General features: G+C 38.3%; 1 protein-coding gene across 1 annotated transcript in view; it reads right to left on the bottom strand.

Annotated features, from left to right (window-relative positions):
- The window catches only part of LOC104567333 (palladin), an 80,202-nt gene that overhangs the window by 31,934 nt on the left and 26,354 nt on the right, over positions 1–21,914 (bottom strand). The window lies entirely within an intron of this gene.

Raw genomic sequence — 21,914 nt, 5'->3', positions numbered from 1 at the left:
TCGAGAGGAGCGCGCACGGTTCGATTCCCTCGCGCGCTTCCCACCCCAGCCCCCACCCGCAGCCAAAGGGCCAAGGCACCTTCTCGCCTCGCGCTTAATGCTGGCACTTACCCTGGCGGCGCGCGTGGACCCGCAGCCCCTCCAAAGGGGCTGGTAACTGATGGCCTCAGGTCCTTAACTGCTTGACTGTCCCAGCTCTCAGCTTCACTGCCCCGAACTGAGCCTAGTTTGCAAGAGCGCGGAGGAGATCAGGAGCGGGCGGAGGTGGCCGCGTCGCGGGCGCTGGCGAGCGGCGCTGAGGCCGCTCTCGGCGGCGCTGCGCGAACAAAGCCTGCTGGCAAGGAGGAAGCCCAGCGCGCTCCCCTGGCCGCGGGCCAGCGGCTGCTCTCGCTTTGCTGCCGAGGACGTGAGAGTGTTTGCGTGAGCTTGTAATGCATGCAGGAGAAGGGGGCTGGGGGAAAAAGGGGTGTGTGTAAGGGGAGGAATGCTGGTCATATCCAAAAATAACATGAAGGAAGTACCGTGGTGATCCCTCTCCCCTCGTTCTGCCCCGTTATTGCCTACGCTGAGGGTATCTCGACCCTGAGATCCCCATTACAGGAGCAGGTAGGGAAAAAATTCCAGTGGGACTTGCAGCTCCTTTAGTTGTACAACTAAACTGCAACTTAGGAGCTCTCCATGCACACGGGCACATGTTCTAGGAGCAACCTCTGTGGTAATACTGAGGCAGAAGGCATTTCACACAGCGTGCCTTTGTTTGCAAAGTCAGTGAAAAAGCTGGAACTGCTCTTGAGTTTACTAAGAGTAGGAAATAGAGCATCACATCTGCTTTTCAAGAAGCTCTTTAATTTCAAACCTTGATATTTCTATATACTGCTTAATATCCATTTTAAAAATCACAATTGCTGCAAGTTCACCATCTAATGCAGAAATAGAGATATAAAAATATCCCTGTAGAGCTTTACCCCCTACTTTTTTGTAACTAAATCGTTAGCAGTAATTCTACAATCAGAAGAGTAGTTCCTGTCTTAAAACAAAACTAATCCACTACCCACAGACACAGACACACACAAAGCTCCCCTCTCCTTTCCTTTCCCCTCAATAAAAACTGAAGATTTCCTCCCTGGATAATCCGAAAGCTGTAAAGTAATTGTTGTTGTCACCAGTAAAAAGCTTAAGAAATTGGCTGCAACAGTAATTCTGGAATTTGAAATCTTAAAACCAAACATTAATTATTAACAAATTTAAGGAAGAATGTTGGAAAGAAACTGGTATTTGGACTTTGATTATAGAATCATAAACTAGTAGGGATAGCCTCAGTATTTGTTGATTACTTCATGATTACTTCATTTAATTTGGACTCTGTCAAATAAATTTGAAGAGCAGGAAAGCCTCAGCCCCTTCCTATACGTGCAGATGCAGTCTTTGTGATTATTTTCAATTTTGGGAGAATCCTGTTGTATCCAGCATAGCTCCAATCTCAAGCAGGAATCCTCAAAATGAGACAAGTTAACACAATGTATTTTCTACTTTCCCCACACCATTCCTATCCTTGCTGAAAAGCATTATTTTTAAAAAGGAGGAATTAAAACATGGCAGCATAAAGGCAAGTCAAGGCAAATCTGGACTTTGTTTTTATCTCATGCAGAGTAATTTACATTTTGATGTGACCGATCAGCTACTGGGTATTTTAGAACAGCAAAACTACTTACTTTTAACAATGACTGGGTCAGAAAAAACGATTCTCACAACACCAATAAAAGATAGGAGAAAAGAAAAATTATACTGTAATTTTCCAGTGTCAACAATGATGGGGCAAAACAGCCACCTGTTTACACAAGAATTTCTTCCTCAAACAGTAGGGATCAGACAACAGACACAGTGATTTTCCTATCAAGGGTAAATAGCACTTTTTTAGACTTTTTTCATCCTTTCATAAGACTAATTAAGTTTAAGATTAGGAACTTAGATATAATAGAACCCACATAATACAGTTCCCTACATTCCCATTACATAAAAGAAACTGCAATGCTTTTTCAAGGCTAGCAGCAAAGAGAATTATTATGATAAATTTAAAATTACAAATACACTCTGTGCTGAAGGTAAGTCTCAGAAGCCTATAGAAACCATCTGGAATGAAAGGAAGTTATGATGATTTAAATTTGCTTTCCTGCATATTCACTAGAGACTGAATTTCAATATATTGTAAGGCCATAAAACGTTACAAGTAAATCCAAGGTCTGTATCAGGAAGTTCACTGAGCTCTACCGTGATGTACTTTTCTTCTGGTCCTTTGCTCCTTGGTAGCATTAGAAAGTCTGGCTTCCTTCGTAGCTTCAAAGCTTGCCAGCCCAAATTCGACCTGACAAATCTGACATGCAAAGAAAGACCAAGAGCAGACAAGATTATCTAAGGGCTTTTAGCCCACACCTCAGCCCATCTTGAGCATTAGCTGCACTGAGTTTGTCAAACTGGCTAATTGCTCTGATTTGAAAAACATACACACACACAAAATATCAAAGAAAGAAGTAATGGAAAGCTGTCACCTTCCTCTGTCCCAGTGCTTCTGTCATAAGCAGATGCAAACCCATGAAATAGCTTTCTGCAGATTTTGAAATCCAGAAGAACGAAACCTCACATAAGATGAGATAACATAACATTGAGTATTCAGTAGCTGATATTCTATATAACACAACCCTAACACATTTAAGGAGATATGATAACTTCACATTTGCTAATTTTCAGCTGGTCTGACTCCAGAGAACATCTTATTTTCTGCCTAGAAATCTTTCAGCTGCAAGTTTCAAGTTCTGATGGCCATTTATCAGATTTCAGTTTGTTTTCCAACTGTTCTCATTTCCAGTCAAGGAAGGGAGGAAGAGAAAAGAGGACATATATTACTTTTTTTTTTTTTTTTTTAACTGAAAGTTCATTTTCATTACATGCAGAAATGAGACAGGTGGGAGTAACGCTTCAACGGGTAAGATACAGCCATCATAAATTGGTTGCTGCTCAGAGCAGATGGCTATAGTAATATCTGAAGGGTTAGATAAATGGATCAGAAATTATAACCAGCAAAAATAATACAGATTTAATAGATTCCTTAAGGGTGAACAAAGCGTTCTGACTAATGTTGGAGTTGGCTACTGGCAGCGGCTTCTGAACAGCAAGCTTTTCTCCTATTACTACGTGGCAAAACTCATTCAGAGAGGTTATGGCAGCTCCTTGGAAGGCTTACACTATCTGCATGAAGAATCCATTAAATTTGTGCTCTCTCCATAAGAATAATATATGATAATGTCCACATATTAAGCAGAAAAACAATTAACGCATTTCCTTTGGCAAATTACTAGCCACAAGTTCTGGTAAACTGGTCCATATAACAACCTCAGTATCTCATACTTCATACATATAAACACTTTGTACACAACACAGCATGTGTAAATTTGACATTGAACAGTAAAAGTCACAGCTTTTGGAACACAGAAAGGATTTGAAAGATATTTGTAATCCAATAAAGGAAACAAGAATGAGAAATAAAAGTATAATTACAGAAAACTGAGAGCATACAGTTTGAATTAGGAAACTGCAGACATTTTCAGTCTAGAGCATGTTTCTGTGACGGATATTTAGAGAGGAGTGAAGATAATGTGTGATCCATTTGCATGCTCTGAGTTTATTTATATGTCAAAATTTAACTCTCAAAAGGGCCCAACAAGTGTATAAATGATTTTGGAAGAGAGATTTCTTGTAGAGTTCCAAGATCTCTGTTTTAGAGAAATAAGATAAGGTAGGGTTTAAGAGAAATAATTGTTGGGGGGGGAATTTATATATTTGAATAAGCCATTAAGGATATAAGATCTAAAACTGAGGAAATGAACATTTTCTTAATATTTCTCTTGCACCAAAACTTTCTTAATAAAAAAAAGGTAATATACATAAATCTCTTTTGTCTCTCTGATACTTCTGTTTACACCGTTAATTCATTTATGCTTTAGTATAAATATCAGGGCACTATAAAAAAACACGGATCTTGCTCAGCACACATCGCCATTTTGTTTACACGTCAATAGCAATTCCTCAGAGACCCAAATACCCACTAACAGTTTTAAGACCTGTTACTACTACATCTGATTTCAGTGAAAATGTTTCACTTTTTCAGAATAACTAGGCACTCTTTGGTACATGTGACTCTAATGGCTGAAGGACTTGTTCACAAAACTGAACAATCACATATTTGTTTTTTAAATTCATGATAATCTCACCAAAATCAGTCCGAAGAAAGAAAGGTGCCATTTAAGTAGTTAAGCAATGAAGTGTCAAAACATGTTAAAAAGATGCATGAGGAACTAGCAAAATGGTAAGGTGGAGAGGAGAACTAAATGTTTCTAAAGGCAGCTCATTGGCATATTATATTCACACCTTGTCCTTGGGATTCCAGCCCTGACTCTGGGGATATTCTACTTGACACTGCAGCTTGTAGGAACTATTCTTAATAGACACGGAGTTTGAGAACCTCGTGCCTTCACTGATGCTTTATGTGCAGCTTTAGTTTACATTTATTCTTATGTTGAGAGAACACATAAACGTAGTGTAGAAACAATGATTCTTTTTCCCTTTCTGTCAAAGTACAAACGCAAACAGTCATTTTAAGATAGTGCACACATTCTGAGTCAGAATTGAAGATGTCTACAAAGCAATTACACCTTTGAAAAACTGCTAAAAATCATGTTCTATCTTTTCTAAGATTTCTAAATCTAAGACAGTGCTGGAAGCAGGTGCCAGTTTTGGTTGTGAAAGAACAGACCACACCTAAAAAATAGCTGAAACTCAGTAAAATAATTTTTAGAGTGAATTCCACTTAGTTCTCCCCTATTATTTCCCTTTCTCTCTTTTTCTTTTCTCAAGTCTATTGGTGCTTTATTTTGCTAGCATCTACTACAGAAAATCCATGAAAAATACCAGGTACAGACGTAGTTCAAACAAAGCACAGAACTTCCCCGTTAGTCATGAAAGCGACAGGAACAAGAGGCATTTAACAGCCTCTCTTCCCAAGGAAACAAGGTTAGGAGAACTGACAGACTCCAGAAGTACACACACGACCTCAGTGATTTGAAGGAGGAGAGCAGCCACTATTAGTTCTGGAAACAGTGCCCACGGCTACCAGGGTATCTTTCTCCATCCAACCCGATGCCCAGGCAGGAGACCCTGCTTCCACCTGGCCACCACTTCCATTTCAACTGAGAAAATGGTGAAAGAGCAATAGTAGAAGCAGCCAGGAATATAATTTCAATTTAATCTAGAAAAGGTGTTTCTACAAAGTTACAAAGTAAACATCAAGTCCTGTATAGGATACATATTCTTATCTTATTTACAATTTTAAGAACCTATAAAGACCACAATCTATAAAGGGGAAGAGGTCTATACATTAGTTTTAGCTTTGTTTACATATATATATATATATATATTTTTAATACATAAAACCCCAAGTCTTTCTGCTATGAACTAACAGTCAACAGGAGTTTAATAACAAAAAGTAGCACTAAAATAAGGTTTCTGGGGCTTCTGTCACGTCATGGAGGTATAACACTCACCATAGCTCTCATACAGATTATCTGAAGCTTTTTTTTTAAAAAAAGACAAAAACAAAAACAAAAACCTATACTCACTGCCTTATCCCACTCTAGTGTAGAGTAAAGAATAATTTTCTGGGTGAAAGAATAAGTTTCTGCAGTGTATATTAGTGAAAGGAATATTAAATGAAGCAATCCAACTATTGCTATATCTGTTTCTATGCAATATGCAAAACTATATTTTAAGATTGAATGAAAAACCAAACAAACATGCATTTGGTAAATAAATAAAATATAACCAAGTTGTGGAGGAAGGTCTGTCTCTCCTGTCATGTCCCGAACATTCATTTCTTGAACCCTGACCAACTGTTCAGCTGACAGGGAAGCAACTGTCGTGCACTGAAAGTCCTGCTACGGTTATTAAAAAATAAGTTGCATTGCTTACAGCTAAACCAGGCAAACCTTGCCCGTCTCACCATACAATAAAACCTTTTATGCTCAGCTAACAGCAGATTAAAAAAAAAAAAAAAACAAGAACAACCACCAATTTTTAAGATGGGAAGAACAACCTCCTTTTAATGAAATACAGTGATTAGTTTAAGGCAAGTGACAAACACTACCTTTTCTCAAGATGTGTTTACTAAGCACTGGAGGAATTCAGGGAGTTAGTGGCTTGCCAGCATTTATAACTTCTCATAAAGAAAGCAGCTAAACTGAAGAAACAAACCCTTTGCCTTGGGTTATGATCTTAACTTCAGTATTATTTGGGAAACTCTTATATTTACGGTATCGAGATTTTGTTTTTAATTTTCAAAGAAAACTAGGGATCTTTGATTTACTACTAAAAGAAGAGGTAAATTGTTGGCATATGAGTTTTGAGGTAGTCAAGGCTAGCATCAATAAAAAACAAAAGTTCATGCCCATCTGAGATGACTCTTTCTATCATGATCAGTGTTTACCACTAAATAAATTACAAAGGTGGCCACATTTATCTTGTATAATACTATATTCTGAGAAAAAAGAGAGGATGTTTTACATCCAAGAAGTGTGATATTTTTCTAGGAAGTCAAAAATTATTTTTATTATCAATTAAAAAATAAAGGAGATTACATTTCAATACAGAGGATAAAAGCTAGAAACAACTTAATGCTTGTCAGGAAGTATTGTGTCAGCAGAAAACAAAAGCTAAAATCGAGCATACATCTAATTGGAATGTCAGAAGAATATCTGACTCTTGAAAACCCCATTCATTTACCCATTCTTTACAACATTTCACTTTAGAGTCAAGACAGGAAAAAAAAACAGACTAAAAAAGACTGTGCAATGTCTCTAAAATGATTTCCAGAAAAGATATTTTTGGCATGAGCATCGTGGAATAGGTTGGGTGGGGGGAAAGCTTCCCAATAGATCACCTAGCAGAGACTGCTGCCTGGACCATAAGGGGGTCCCAGTCCACGCTTAGCCTGCACTGGGCCTCCCTTGAACATCAATCTTTTTTTTTTTTTTTATTTAATATAGAATCAAGCTTGCTTTGCCTGTTTAGATAGCTGTGGAGTGAAGGTTGAGTTTTAACAGGCTGCCTGCTTCACCTACTTCTGGGACAAATCTCCTTTCATCATTTGAAAAAATCTTAAAAATGCTATTCAGGCAGATTAACTGCGCAGCAGTAATTCTTCAAAAGTAACGTGAGGTAAACCACATATTTCTATTTCTGAATACAGGGGAAAAGTAATTCAGGAAATTAACTCATTCACAGATTAAAAAATAAATATATATATTTTTAAAATCTTTCTTCACACAATATGTTAGCCCCTTCCAATACACTGCTTAAACCTTGGAGAAGTGGGGCTGTATACACACGCTAATACATGCAAACCGTACTGCCTGTAACCAGTAGTAACAGAAGCTGTAGCCAATATTTTTCTTCTTTAATGAGAATTTAAAGTTATGGGGTTTGTTTCCTGCACCCTCAGATGTTTTATATTACAGAGTATGTCGCAGGTTCTGTTAATCATTTTTTTAAATCTTTCAGCCATTTTAGAAAAATCAAGCTATTTTTTAAAGCACCATCAAATTTTCAGAAGCAATATACAGCATTTTTGTTTTGCTTTTAATATGCCTATAGGTTAATATGCCTAACTGCTTCTTGGGCATATCTTCTAAAAGAGCTACATGTGTTGTAGCAGGCTTTTTTTTTTTTTTTTTTTTTTTGACATTTATCAGTTAGACCCAGCTTCCAAGCCAGTAGCTCAAAGAACTACTGATTTGCAGTTTAGGAAACATGTCTCTGGGATGTCCCTTCTTAACGTGCACGTTGCCTTTCCCAACAAACATCAGCCCACAGTTAAGAGAGATTGTAAACAAGTCCATACTTACAAAGTATTAATAATAGCATATCCCAACCCCTAAGAAACCCATGGCTGGGAATTTCTTTCTTTTCAGCCTTACCATTCCTGGTGCTCCTGTCCCATTGCAAACCTACGTCATCCCAAAGTCTGGATGCAGTTAGCCCTCAGACTCACTCGGCTTGCAGGAGGGCTGGTTTAGAAACATTCCTGTAACATTACGGATTAGCTTGAGCTATTTCAAACAGTGATTTCTTACCTCAGGACAACCAACTTGATACAACTTTGAAATTTTACATAAAACTTTGGTAATCTGCAGAGCTGATCCCTCATGAACTTGCATGACCTATGCCTTCCCCACCATAATATTTTAACAGAGCTTTCTGTATTACCCAGATCACTTATCCCCTCCTTGTCCTGATCAAAAGTGTCTGCTCTCAAATCTGTCTTGTAATACCTTTTATGTCCCCTAGCTACCAAGTGATATATGCTATCTTGACACTCATCTGTCAGTCTGCTCTTCAGTACGTACAAGCTGACTCATCATGCAGCAGGGCAAACAAAATTTTAATTTAATGTAATTATTTGCACCAACAAAGAAATCGTAAGCTCAGCATGTATGCTCGCTTTGGCCTCTCATTTTCACAGAACTCTTAAGCAGTTAACTTCAAAACCTTATGATAAGTTTTGTTTGAAATCAGCTTGCAATTCAAAATTAGCTATGCTACAAGAGGCAGAAATATTCAGCTGAAAAGCAAGCACATCATGTTTGAGTGCAGTGGAGCTGCTTCCAGAAAGGTAGCGTTCGTGAATGGGCTGGGATAACTGAAGATCAGAGCTTCTCCCTCTGCTGCTCACATGCTCCACCACCTTTCTCATGGCAGGCTGCACTTGCACCTTTTTTTTGTTTTAAACTGGTCCCTTGAAACTGTGTTGTGTTTTAACTGAGGCTGTTGCACTTGAGCCCTGCTTTTTTTTTGCGATAAACAAGAAAAAAAAATCAGTGACAGTGTCACACAGATCATTTCAAAGACAGAAGCTCTCTGAAAAAGATGAATTTGAGAAGTTTTACTGAGAAGAAAGTTTCAGGACGCCTGTAAAAGACTAGGTGAGCTTGTAACAATGAGTAAGTACTACATCAGAGGTACTTACTGAAGTGAACATTTTAAAATAAGGACAGTCCTTTCCAAAGAGGGCAAATTCTCAGGTGACATTTTATAGATCGGAGACATAACAAGGGCAAGGCAAGAGGTCACTGGATGGAGCAGCAGGAATGCTTCCCTGCACTGTGTACTCAAGCACTTGTGCTCTTCCCCCCTGCCCAGGCTCTCTAAGAGGGAGCGTGGCCCTTTACAACCAGCGAGCACAGGGCCTTGTGCCTGCTCACACTTACTCCCACGCGGGGTATAGGGCAGCCCTTGGCACTGCTGCCTGCCCCGAGCTCTCCTCGCTTGGCAAGATGGACATTCCTGCCAGCCAGGAGCCTGAGAACTAAGTGGGAAGAATTTAGGTACCCTCTTTGGGGTTCCAATCTGCTGTTTATGTCTCTACATCCTATATATTTCATACTCCTTGAACTTGCTTGTGTTTGGAGGTGGAGGCTGTTGATCTGCTGTGGTTCTTCAGTCTGTTACTGTTTCACACCTGGCTCAAGTGTGAAACCATCTCAATCTGCGTGGACACCAGCAGCTACTATATGAAAGTAAGAGCACAGAGATTGTACACGTTTCAAGGTAGGACTTGATCACATTTCACATAATTCTACAAAACAAGAGTCAACTCTGAGCTAATTGCACAGCTCATGCAAGCAGGACTTACGGTGAAAAACGGTTACTCCACACATACAATATCCTAAATGCCTTAAGCAGATATCCTGCTGCTCTCCAGTGCAATGTTTCCTCTGATCTTTGCATGCCTTCAGCTATATCCTCACAGACTGGAAAGTGAGCAGACCCAGCAGCTCTGGGAGCACATTCTGAAAGCCTCACTCTTGCAGCATGGCCAGCTGCTTTATAACATTGATGAACAAACGCAGAAAGCATCCGCAAGGCATTCGAGCACTGCTTGCTCCCGCACTGCTTCCCTGTGTGCAAAGGGTTAAGCTAGGTTAAGATGACTGATGAGTAATGCAGCTGGCAAGAAGTTCTCTTTTCATATCCCTCGCTGGGAAGCTGCCTTTTGTTTCTGTATTCAGTGAATGAACTCATGCAGCAGTATCTGTTGGCAAATCCTGGCTTGTTGCATTGCTGAGGTATACGTACAAGACCGGCAAGCCCTTGATGTCTTCACAGATCTCCGCTGCGTGGGTTGGTCGGCCAGGGCCTCCTCCAGCCCACACAGTGCCAGGAGGCACATCCATTGCCACATGCCAGGCGGAGCTCGCAGGACGTGGAGTGCTTGTGTTTGCCAGAGTTTGTTCACAGGCTTCTTTGGGAATATAGCTGGAAATGCCAACTCCTCATTTAAAACGCAAGTCATTTTAACTCTGTAGTAAACAATGCAAAACTGATTTTTCCCGTCCCTTCCTCTGACCTCCCCTATTCCTGTAACAGATATGGTTAATGTTGATTTTTTGCTGCTTTTTGCAGAGATCTATAAAGATTCAACTGTACATTTATTTCTATTTATTATATATTTATACAATTCCAAACATTGGGGCCTGTGATAAGTGGAAGCCATTGGACACTGCTATGCTCTATCTTTAAAAAGAAGTTAAAGTTGTCACATAATCCACTCTCCATTTTCTGTGGGCAATTTGTCTGCTTTGTAAAGGAGTCAGAAATAAAAGCAAAGGCACACACACGAGTTAAGTCTGTCTTTGCTCCTGTGATTCTTTTAACAGCTTCTCAGTTCCAAGGGTAGTTTTGCCAATATTACCTCTTCATGAGCTGCCTGTAAGGGGACTCATGTATTAATTGCATTGCAGCAGAAGTGCCTGAAGAAGGAAACTGGACCATTTTAAAAGGTAACAAGTGACCTTTTACGCCTATCTATAAGCATTGTTTGCATAAGATGCTCATCAAATACATGCATAAAATTTATGCATAAACTATTTTATGAATAGAACATAAAAAATCTCAGGCTTTTCTGCATTTGACAAGCTAGAAAATATTACTTTCCCCAGGGGAAAAAAAAAATCAGTTTAGAAAAGAGTTATAGGATTTTTTTTTTTTCACAAGACCACATAGAATTTGCTCCCAAAGACCATTAGATCTGAACTGTCTATTGATGTCACAAAATAGGCTTTCTAAGGAGAAGTCTTCACAGCTGACAGTTCCAGGATAATTGATCCTCACACAGATTTCCTTCCTAAATCTAGCATTCACAGGTTAAATTTGTTGCTTTTCATCAACACACGCTGATGAACAACACGCTTCGCTTTTACACACGTTGTTTTTTTTTCCTCCATCACCAGCAGAACTGCTGGAGCGGGACATTATTATCATCACTGTCTGAGTAGCACCAGAACAGCCAGGCTGCAGGCTCTTTGCTGTAACCGTAACTGCTTCATCATCCTGCCTTTACTTTGAAGAAGGACAAAACAGTTCTAGACATCTCATTCTACCCATAAAAATACTCCTTCACATCATTTCTGGTCTCTTAAGTCTCTCAGTCTTCTTTCAGAGACATGTCATTAGAACAGGTGATCATAAAACTAAAGTGACAGCATTGTAAGTCCAGTATTGATTTGCAATCTACTTCTCTCTGTATTTGCATTAAAACCTGGCCTGAGCTTACCAAGAGTGAGTGAGTCATCACAGTGATAGCAAAGGGATTTAATCTGAAATTTAGTTGAGCATTACCTGAAACAAATCTGGGGGGGGGGGGTGGTTTTGCAAAATACATTTCTAAGCTTTGTTGTACTTGCATATATCTGTATTACATAGAACACACTGCTGTAGATCACTCCTCAGCAACTTTCTTCTAAAACACACTCTTCCTGTGCTTCAAGTTGTTTAGTCACTCTTTTTTTAACATTTGTACATAGTATCATGTTTTTCTTTCCCTTTGCACTCAGGTTTTCCAGCTAAATGAGCCATCCCTATTCACTCTGTAATAAGGAACTGCAGCGAAAGATTAGAGAAAAATCTCTTTTTAAGAACCAATGGCAGCTCAGGATTTTTTTTTTTTTTAATCTTGGAAAGTGTCAAAGTGTAATGTTGTATATAACTGATCTACCTTGTACTTTATATGTCTGTCCAAAGGTCTTAAACACGCCAGGGGACTGCATTTGAACCAGGACAGACTAAAATAAATAGTTCAGACAGTCAAGGTGCAAGAGCTTGCCATTCCACTTGAGAGTTCGGGCTGTTACCTACAAGTTTACATTCTCCTGCATGACAGGCACATAGATGAGTATTCCAAATCTTTAGCCTGTTTTCTAGCTACTGGTAAGCTGCAGGAAGATTGAAATACCACACATCTCATTAGCTTCTTGTTCAGCATATGCATCTGATTGATCCAAATTCCAACATGGATCAACCGCTCTGGAATAAGACCAATTGTCCAGTTTCAATCAAAAATCGAGCTTCATTCTGGCAGATCAATGATTTTGTCACATTTAGTTCTGCCAGCACTTCACTGAGTCTCGTGAAATGTACTTTATAACCCCTCAATAAAACACTAAGTAGTACAAAAAGTAGACTTTCACATCCAAAGTGGTATAAAATGTAGACCTCCTTCTAAGCAGCCAGTTCTGAATAGCCGCTCTGAGTTCCAGAAAGCTGAAAATCCACATTTTCAAATTTCAGTTATTAACACAAAGTCACTGAAACCTCTTTTCAATATACAGCAGCTCTCAAAGGAGCAAGTAAAACATGGAATCATCTATTTTGCTTCGGTATTGGTTATCTTATATCAAATATAAAGCATCCAAAAGGCAACAGCATTTCCGAAGCACCTTCTATAGAGTAGGAAGGGGGAAATATCCAGACCATACACTAGAGTGCAGTACAGAGGTGTTTGAGCTAGTACCAGTCCTACTAATGAATGTGTATGTTATGGAACAGAGGCACTGCACAGCAGGACCTCCAACCTCACCAAATGCTGTCAACAAGTCTCGGACACAGCTGCTCTGGTGGTGGCTTTTACAGGTGTCTGATACATAAATCTTTAAAAATGGTTCATATATAAACGTCAGTATTTCTTTATAGGCAGATACCTATAAAGGCAGAAAAAAAAAAAAAAGCTTATAACAGATGTAAGCAAAGTATAAAAGGCTGAGGATGTTTCTGCTGAATAAACTATTCTGTAAGTATTCAAGATGAGGCTTCTAACACTTGGCCAAAAGGATCAGGTATTGGACAGTAATGTAGTAAAGGAATCTAGTCTGAATTCTTCCTTTATTATTCCTTCCCCCCCACAAGCTTTGTCATGAAAAGAAGCTAACAGAAGGGAGTGGAACTAAATCACTGAACTAACCTCAGCACACCTGCCTGCAGCTTTCCTTTCTGAAAAGCATCATCTTGCATATGCATTGCTTGTAACAGGCAACAGAGGCTGATGGCAGCAGCAGTTCTAGAGATTGGACCAGTTACCAGTCATCACCAGAGAGGGAGCTGGCTGACACCACATCAGCTAGAAGGATAATCTCATAAAATATTACAATATATAATGACTTTTTGTGTAATACATGGTAGTATTGTAACCTGCATACATCAGGCAGTAAAGAGATAGTTCAGTACAGGTTTCCTTTTAATATGTTGATGAAAACAGCTTCTTTCAGCATCCTTGAAATACAGACTTCTGTGCAAGAATGAGTAGCAATTTTAATGTTAACTACAATCAACTGAAAATGTCACTGTTGAGATATAGCCCACAAATTATCTATCAGTAAGCCACAATGTTATCACATAAGTTATTTGCTATTCAAACAGTGTAAATGCTAAATCCACAGTAAGTTGATTTTTCCCTGCACCAAACTGTCTTCATAAAACGAGACACTCTATTACCCTCCAGAACAAAGGCTGGCTGCAAGGAAAGAAAAAAAATCTCAATCCTTTGGAAACAAATATGAGATGAGAGACCAATGGCCCCTTTTCCAGCTGCATACTATTTCCACCACAGAAATGGAAACTGCCTGTTCAGGTCTCCTAGCCAGAAGAACCTCTCACACAGGCTCATTTTGGCTGAATGAAGAATGCACAATGACAGGTCTAGTTGGACAGGGGTAAAAAGTGCTTACAAAAGTGCAGAAGTGGCTACCTGGACTGTTAAGCTTGACTCCATCATATACTCATTTAGAGGCACTGCTGCCAGGAAAGCAGTTATTACTGCGTAATTAAATTGCACTTCATTTCTGCTGTGGCACTTTGGATAGATGCTCCTGCTTATCACAAGAACAACAAAATTTACTGTATTAAAAGACAGAACAAACATTTCTATTTAACCCTTAAGAGCAAATGTTAAGACATCAAAGGGTTTATTTTCTTTTGTCAGCAAGCTGATTTCAGAATGTGACATCAAAAATCATTCACACATGTATTTGCTTAATAAGATTTGACCTGTAAATTACTTCAACATTTCACTGCAAATATACACAAAATACACTTTCCTGTCTCGCAGAGGAAAGAGAAATTAATCTTCTTCAGTTTATGAGTGCAAAATGCCATCCCAAGCTATAAAGCTTACATTTTCTTTTTTTCTGAGTATTTTATTTTAAAACAAAAATCTATGAGGGATCCAACAATACTTTCAGCCTCCAAATACTCATGAGGAAGGAAAAGGATCAGAATGGACAATTAAGGAAGTGGTCAAATAAAATGCAGGCCACTATTTCATATGCATTTTGCATGGCTTAAACCTTTCAGCTACATCAACGCAGCTTCTTCTATAGTCTGCCCAGAAGACCCTCACTTTATTCTCTTTTTGATTATTCCTCATTGGTATTGGCATTTATTGGAGTAAGACATGTTCTTTACCAATTCATTCAACAGCAGTCTTTGACTGATTCAAGTCATCATATTTCACTTCATCTGGTAAATCACCTTAATGGAACAGCTACACATGAGACAAGCTTATGTTCATGTCTTATGATGGCAAGACTTGTTTACCTAACATATATCATATTAATCATATTTATTAATGTATTCTATTTCACAGACTCTGAAACACATTAAAAGAGCTGAATAGTATTTGTCATCACTGCCTGCAGATATTTAGGTGTGCAATATGCAATTGGTGATAATGTGGGGTTTTTTTTTTTTTCCACTCTAAGAGCATGCCTGCAGAAGTACTGCATAAAATGAACTTGTATTTTTCAGCTATCAATTTATTCTTAAGATGGAATCTTATCCTGGATGGAATCCAGGTGTGTTTATTCTACTCACTCACTCCTCTTACAGATTACATCTACTCTTGGTATTACCTCGCATACTCATGAGTATCAAGATGTGTGCTAGGGCTAAGAGAAAGCAGAAGAGAGAAACAGAGTGTCTACAGCCTTTCTCTGGCCTTCTTTTGTCAGAAAGCATGGTCTTCCACTGGCAAGATGCTGAGGTGAAGTGCAGGCCTTTGGGGTTTGACAGAAACAACACGTTCTTTAATTTGATCACAGAATCACAGAATATTTGGGGCTGGCAGGGACCTTGGGAGCTCATCTAATCCAAAACCCCTGCTCAAGCAGGGTCAGCTAGACTGTTTCCAGACAGATTTTGAATTTTTCCAAGGATGGACTCTAGGCAACCTATTTCGGGCTTCAATCACCCTCACAATAAAGAAGTTTCTTATTTCAGAATGAATTTTCTGTGTTGCAATTTGTGCCCAGGGCAAAAACCAGAAACACTAATATTCATTATCATTTCATTCAACTCCCATTCTGTAGTTTCTTCTGATGCTTACACAGACATTCCCATTAATCCTCCATTCAGAGCAATCTCAGTATTCCTGGTGTGAGTCTCTGCAGTAGCATTCCCATAGCCTAGACTTCTGCTCCCTATCACCTCTCACATTCACCCAGTGAAGTCCTATCCTGCATACTCTTGTTTGGTAGGACTGGTAAAGCAAAACAAACCCCACGTCTGCTTTCAAAATCCTGTCAGTATCCTGCTGCCTTATACCTTTCCAACCAGCCTGGGGGCTGTCCTGAAACCCTGCCAGTCTACACTACCAGGGCAAGACCTGAAATAAAACAGTCATTCAGACTGACAATTTACTGTACTATGCAACTCCTCACCAGGCAAAACTACACATATTTCCATACCAAGGAACATGCAGTTTACTACTGTTACATTGTGCCAAAGTAAATTGCTTCTGGCCAATTCTTGCTTACCAAGTCAACGCTACCCCCTATTCCCCGTACTCCCACACAACCTGACATGAACTCTCCCCTTTGTCAGCTCTCTGCAGGCAAACTTTCCTTGGCTCTGCTACATTCATTAGTCAAGTTTTACACAGTTCCTTCCAACCACACAGTTATGGGACTTCCAAACCCCTCTGGAAATAAAGATGCAGGTACCTATGAGTCTGAAAGAGTTAACTAGGAAGTAGAAACTACACACTTAGGAGAAATGTTAGATACTGGTCTCGAGAAATATCAGACATACGCAGAAGGCACGATGGGAGAAGCATTCACGTCAAGTTTCTAGTTAAAATAACAATAATCTGAGCAAAGGCTTCCACAACGATGCTGCTTATAAAGGACGTAGAAAAAAAGCTGCAGCAAACATGCTCCCTATTAGGCAAGCCCATCAGCTTCTTAGTTGAGGCCGTGGGCCTTTCTTGGGGAATGGACTTTTTTGTATCAAGTAGACTTCTTCTGATGCTTTGTTGCTTTCCCTTCAGCAGGAATTTATATGTGTATATATACAGATGTGTGTGTGCGTATATATATATGTGGTTTAAATTACTATTGGGAATAAATTTAAGGCTAAGCAGATTTTAAGCCAGTGAATTTCTGAAAAAGTGCAAAGCCTATTCCACATGATATCTAGTATTCACCTGCATTGCAACTTACGTTGCAAGTTTACTACTACATCTCCCCAGAGAAAGGCTCCTGTTTGTTTTTAAATTTGAGATAAGAAACATCTAAATCAAAATTTTAAACACTGGTATTTGGCCTCTTCTGGCCAACCCAAGCACAGACAACAGGCTTCAGCCTTCCCTGACAAATGTAGGTGATTTCAGAGATAAGCTCATGCGAGCTCACTAGCACCTGTTACTACAGCAACTAAGGAGGAATATCGAGAAATAACAGCTATCTGCCAATTCTCTTCCAGGCCTAAATACTACTTCCTTTTTCATATATGGCAGAGGGATATACAGTCAAAATACCCAATTTTGGAGCCCATGGATCCAAAAGACACGTTTAGCTAAAGCATGCGGGATTTATTCACTGCAATTAGTTTGGCTGAATTAATGGACAAGATTGCAAACATTTAATCTGGGATGCTATTCCATCTAAGACAAATAGTTTTTAATTAGAAGAGTAAAAAAGTAACCCTAAAATCATGAGACCAAACAACTAACCACGGAATTTTCCTTGTATTCTCTTCTAAGTCTTAAGTAGTCAGTAGCGTCTACTATACCTGAGAGAGAAATTAATTTATAAGAGGTAGCTACACTTTTATTAGCTGAACCAACTCTCATTTTTAATGACACAGTCCTTCAAGCCACACTTATACTCCTGGGGCTTAAGAAAAGCAAACATTAGAAAAGGAAAAGGGCTTTGGTAGAAAAGCCCAGATATGCAAGGCCATTCTCCTTTTTTGTACAGAGCTATGGTTGGTTCATAATGAGTCAAAATTTAAATTTATAGTACAGCTAAAATGGTAAAAATATATATATATATATATATATATATATATACACATAATAAAAATTAAATAAGGCTTATTATTAAGATACTTAGGAACATTCCGTGTTCAGATTTCTTTCTTCTTCTGTAACAGCAAGATACAATAAAAACAGAATTTTGTCTACCTTTTTAATCTCATTTTATCACTTTTCTGGTATGCTTATCTGTCAGCAGGATGTGGAAATTAGAGACTACGAATGTTAATTAAAATGACACAATTCAGTTTGGATGCAAAGAAGCCACAAATTTCAGAGCTTGAATGCAGTAACTGTTCTAAAGGTCAAGATAAAGCATGTATAAATGCAATATACCGTGATATCATTCTTGTGTGGTTGTAGTGAAGTGGTGGAGACTTGTGGCTGTAAGAAGATTCATTTTGTATGGAAGAAAGCACTTGACGTCTTGCTCTTTTATAGACTAAAGCTACTCTCATTTAATTTGAACTATTTCTAATTCCATCTTATAGAAACCATATTAATGTAATTCTGGGACAAAAAAATATCAGCATGAGGGTAGTCCAGGAAAGAAAACAAAAGAAATGCTTTGTAACCAATGCTTTCACTCCACTTTCAAGGAAGCTTAAAACTGACTCATTTTACACACACACACACACACACACACACACACACACATTTTTTTTTCTTTATTTCACTCATTTGTCTCCACTTACCTAAGATCATTACGGGGAAACTTATGGGAGTGAATTAATGTACAATGATTGAATTGTTATAAATAGCAAGCATAGTTAACTTAAAAATGCCCTAAATTTTCCACCGCTTATTTTTTTTAAAGGCATCCAAAAATGTCTCAGTCTACATAACTCCTATAATAATAATGTTGGCAAGTCCTAAAAGAAAAAGAATTTCATAAAGGGTAAACATAAGCTTGCTTTACATTAGGAACAGAACTAACAAAAACAAACAAACTAAACATACAAAACACTTAGGTGTTGATTTTAATTGAATCTCTTTTTATCTGAAATGATTGTGTGCATTCCCATGCTTCTAAATGTTTAAGTTCCACTTAAAAAAAAAATTTAAAAAGTCTGTTCAATATTCCTTGTCAGCAGGACAGCACAGACATTGGAGTTTACACTTTTGGATCTCATCCAATTTTAAATTTAACTTTGCAGCTCACCTTTAAGGACCATGTGCAGAAACCATTATATCACTGACCTTTCTTCAGATGAAGCTGGCAGACTATTTTAAGTGACCTATTCATTACAAAATCTGCATAATCAGCAGGAATCAGAAGAACACATTCTGTATACATTGCAAGAGTTTATGGCATAATAAGTGCTTTTGTATGAATAATTTAGGCTTTCTCCTTATGTATTCATGAATTAATTGTGAAAGTTTTAAAAATGAAATAAAATTCATGTGATCTTTGTGTTATTTTATTTTGTAAAGAAATGTTAAATCCAGTACTGAAGTCCAACTAACTGAAATAAGTACAAATCAGTCAATTCTAAAAACAGAGACCAAAGTTCTACTGCGGATACTTAAGCAACTGTTCCTCTTTATGGTTTCAAGATATTAGAGCTGTTAAAATAGATCTCTAGAGTATTCTTTTAAAATACTTGCCAATTGGCAACTTTTGAAAAGGGGCTTACGGGTTTTAATCTATACATGAAAAGCAGCACCTCTCATTTCATAAATTTACAGGCAAACCAAACAGCAACTCTAAATGATATATTGATAATGTCTCCTTAGAAAAACAAACAAACAAACAAAAAACACTTCAATTTCTAGGAACTCTTTAGAGTAGTCCTATACTCCTACTAAGTATTTGAGTTTAAATGTTGAAAGAAACACTACTATTGGGCATTTGATACTTTTGTATACTCATTACTGCCATTCACACATACACCGTCAACTTAGACAACTGTTCCGCACGCTGTCTACAACTCAATGAAATACCATCTTTAACACATACCATGATCCTATTTCAAAAACAACTAAATGGAAAAAACAGGTAGCATCCTTCCTTCAACCTGAAAGACCTTTCTCATCTTTTCGAGCTGCAGAAGCATTTTCATACACTGTTTTTGCTTAATTCTTTAATACATACAAAAAAGGGTTAAAGACTATTCTATATCATATTCAATACCAGACTACACACTTAAGACATTTACTCAGAATATACCATATTTAAACTGAAACGAAAAAAAGAGATCTTCATGGTAATAATGGCACATTCATAGGAAATGCCATAATAATAAAAACATGCACAGAAAACGTTTAATGATACAAATATTTCTGACTTAGATTTTTATGGCCCATGCCTTTGGATCCTCCAAGCAAATGTTATACTAAGAAAACGTTACAAGGAAAGGCAGGAAAGATGATACTTTACAATTTCTTCTTCTTCTCAGACTGAGGTAAAGACATTCTAGCAACAAACTTAAGAATTAAAAGTGGCATCATCGAGTAGCATATTTTAAGGGCTTATAAACTAGGGTAAAGAATGTTTTATTTCCCCTCTCTACAGTCACTGCTTGTTCTGAACAATAAAAACCAGCTGAAATCAGTTCCACAGAGAGGCCCTAATGACAGTGAGGGCTTTAAATAAAAACACTATGTATCAAAAACTTCTCTGGCACACTGCACAACCAAATTCTTACTGAAATTAAGAAAAAGTTAGCTTAATTGAGAACATAGTTTTCTGTAAAAATAAGTTATTAATTATAGAAAATTAAAAATACTCCCTACCTAAATTTTTGGTGAAGCAAGTCTCAGCACTTTGTAATACTTTCCTGTCATAAAAGTGCCAAGTATTTACAGTTTGCAGATGAGATCATTCACGTCAGTGAAATGGGGAGGGGGTTGTCGGGCGGAGACGTTGCGGTGCGGCACTATTGGCACGAGCAAGGCTGCCCCAGGCTGCCCTGCCTCCGCCGGCCACTCGGGCCCTCTGGAACAATATTTGCTGGTTGCTATGTAGCTAGACGCCGCTGCCAATTCATCCCATGAACAAGACTGAACCTGGTTCTGGTTGATAAGAATGGTTATTGTTTGAATAAAATGTGCTGATAAAATGCTCCTTACAGGTAAAACTGATTGTTCTTATGTGTTTTAATATTGTCAAAAGACCAAACTTAGGCTTCGCAACATCTTATTAAAAGAAGCTTTTATTTGCCTACAGTCTTTGCTAGCCTTGGTTTTTAGTAGATTTGAAAGAATGAATCCTCATGTATATCAAAGGGTACAAAGAATTTCTTGAGTATCTTAATAATTTCGACCCACAGGTTAAATAATCATTCTAAAATAGCTATACAATTTAGGATTAAAAAAAAAAAAAGTCTGCGAAAGCAGCTGTATGCCTCACGAGCTTTTTCTATGCATCACATGAATAATGGTTGAAGGTTTGGAGCTTCAGATATTATACTTGGAAAGAAAAGACATTACATATAAGCCCCCTACATTAAACAGCATTGCTATGAACTTAAGCACTCGGAGGTCAAGAGGATGCCAGCGAACACCTAATCTGCAGTGAATTCAGTGAGCACAGCACAACACTGGGAAGAAACCTTAGAAAGGATGAAACTTTTCTACTACACCAACATTTGCTGATGTGGCAAGAATGGAATAGTAAAGACTTGAGAGTCTGAGAGAGAATATTCTTCCTCCGTTTGTTCTCAGCTTGATATATCCATCCCCATTCACGTTTTCTCTCTTCTGTAACCTTGGATCACCAAGAAGCATTCAGACTTCCTTTCTACACAATGCCTACCTGACTTCAGTATCTCAAACATGCCCATTTCCAATATTTGCATATCACATTTTTAACTTCAGCAAATATAAGCTAAGAATAGTAATTTTCTGCGACTGCAGCCCTCACCTCATGAGGGAGATGAGACTAGAATCCAAGAGTTGTGGTGGATGCCATGTAATTGCATATTCTATTGTACTGTTTAATCACAGCTTTGTTTTCTGCACTTGAGTCCTTCACTTTATGACTTCAATACTCTTCATAGCAGAAATATTTTCAGATTTCTTGGAACAAGCTGACAAGATAAATCCTATTATGCAGCACCACAAAAAGGCACAGAAAAGCGTCAGAACCTTTTAGGTCTACAGCAAGGATATCTCACATACTAACTGGTCAAGAAGATGGTTGGACATTGTTGTCCTCTAAGCTTGTTCTCAACCCTCCTACTCTTCTCTCTCCTATATCTACAGCTTTTTGTTCAGGCAGCCCTAG

Source organism: Tinamus guttatus, unplaced genomic scaffold, assembly GCF_059628265.1.
Source record: "Tinamus guttatus ecotype Peru unplaced genomic scaffold, ASM5962826v1 Tinamus_guttatus_pri_ptg000301l, whole genome shotgun sequence".
Taxonomy (NCBI): Eukaryota; Metazoa; Chordata; class Aves; order Tinamiformes; family Tinamidae; genus Tinamus; species Tinamus guttatus.
Note: the sequence above shows the minus strand (reverse complement) of the source record. Positions and strands in the feature narration are given on the sequence as shown.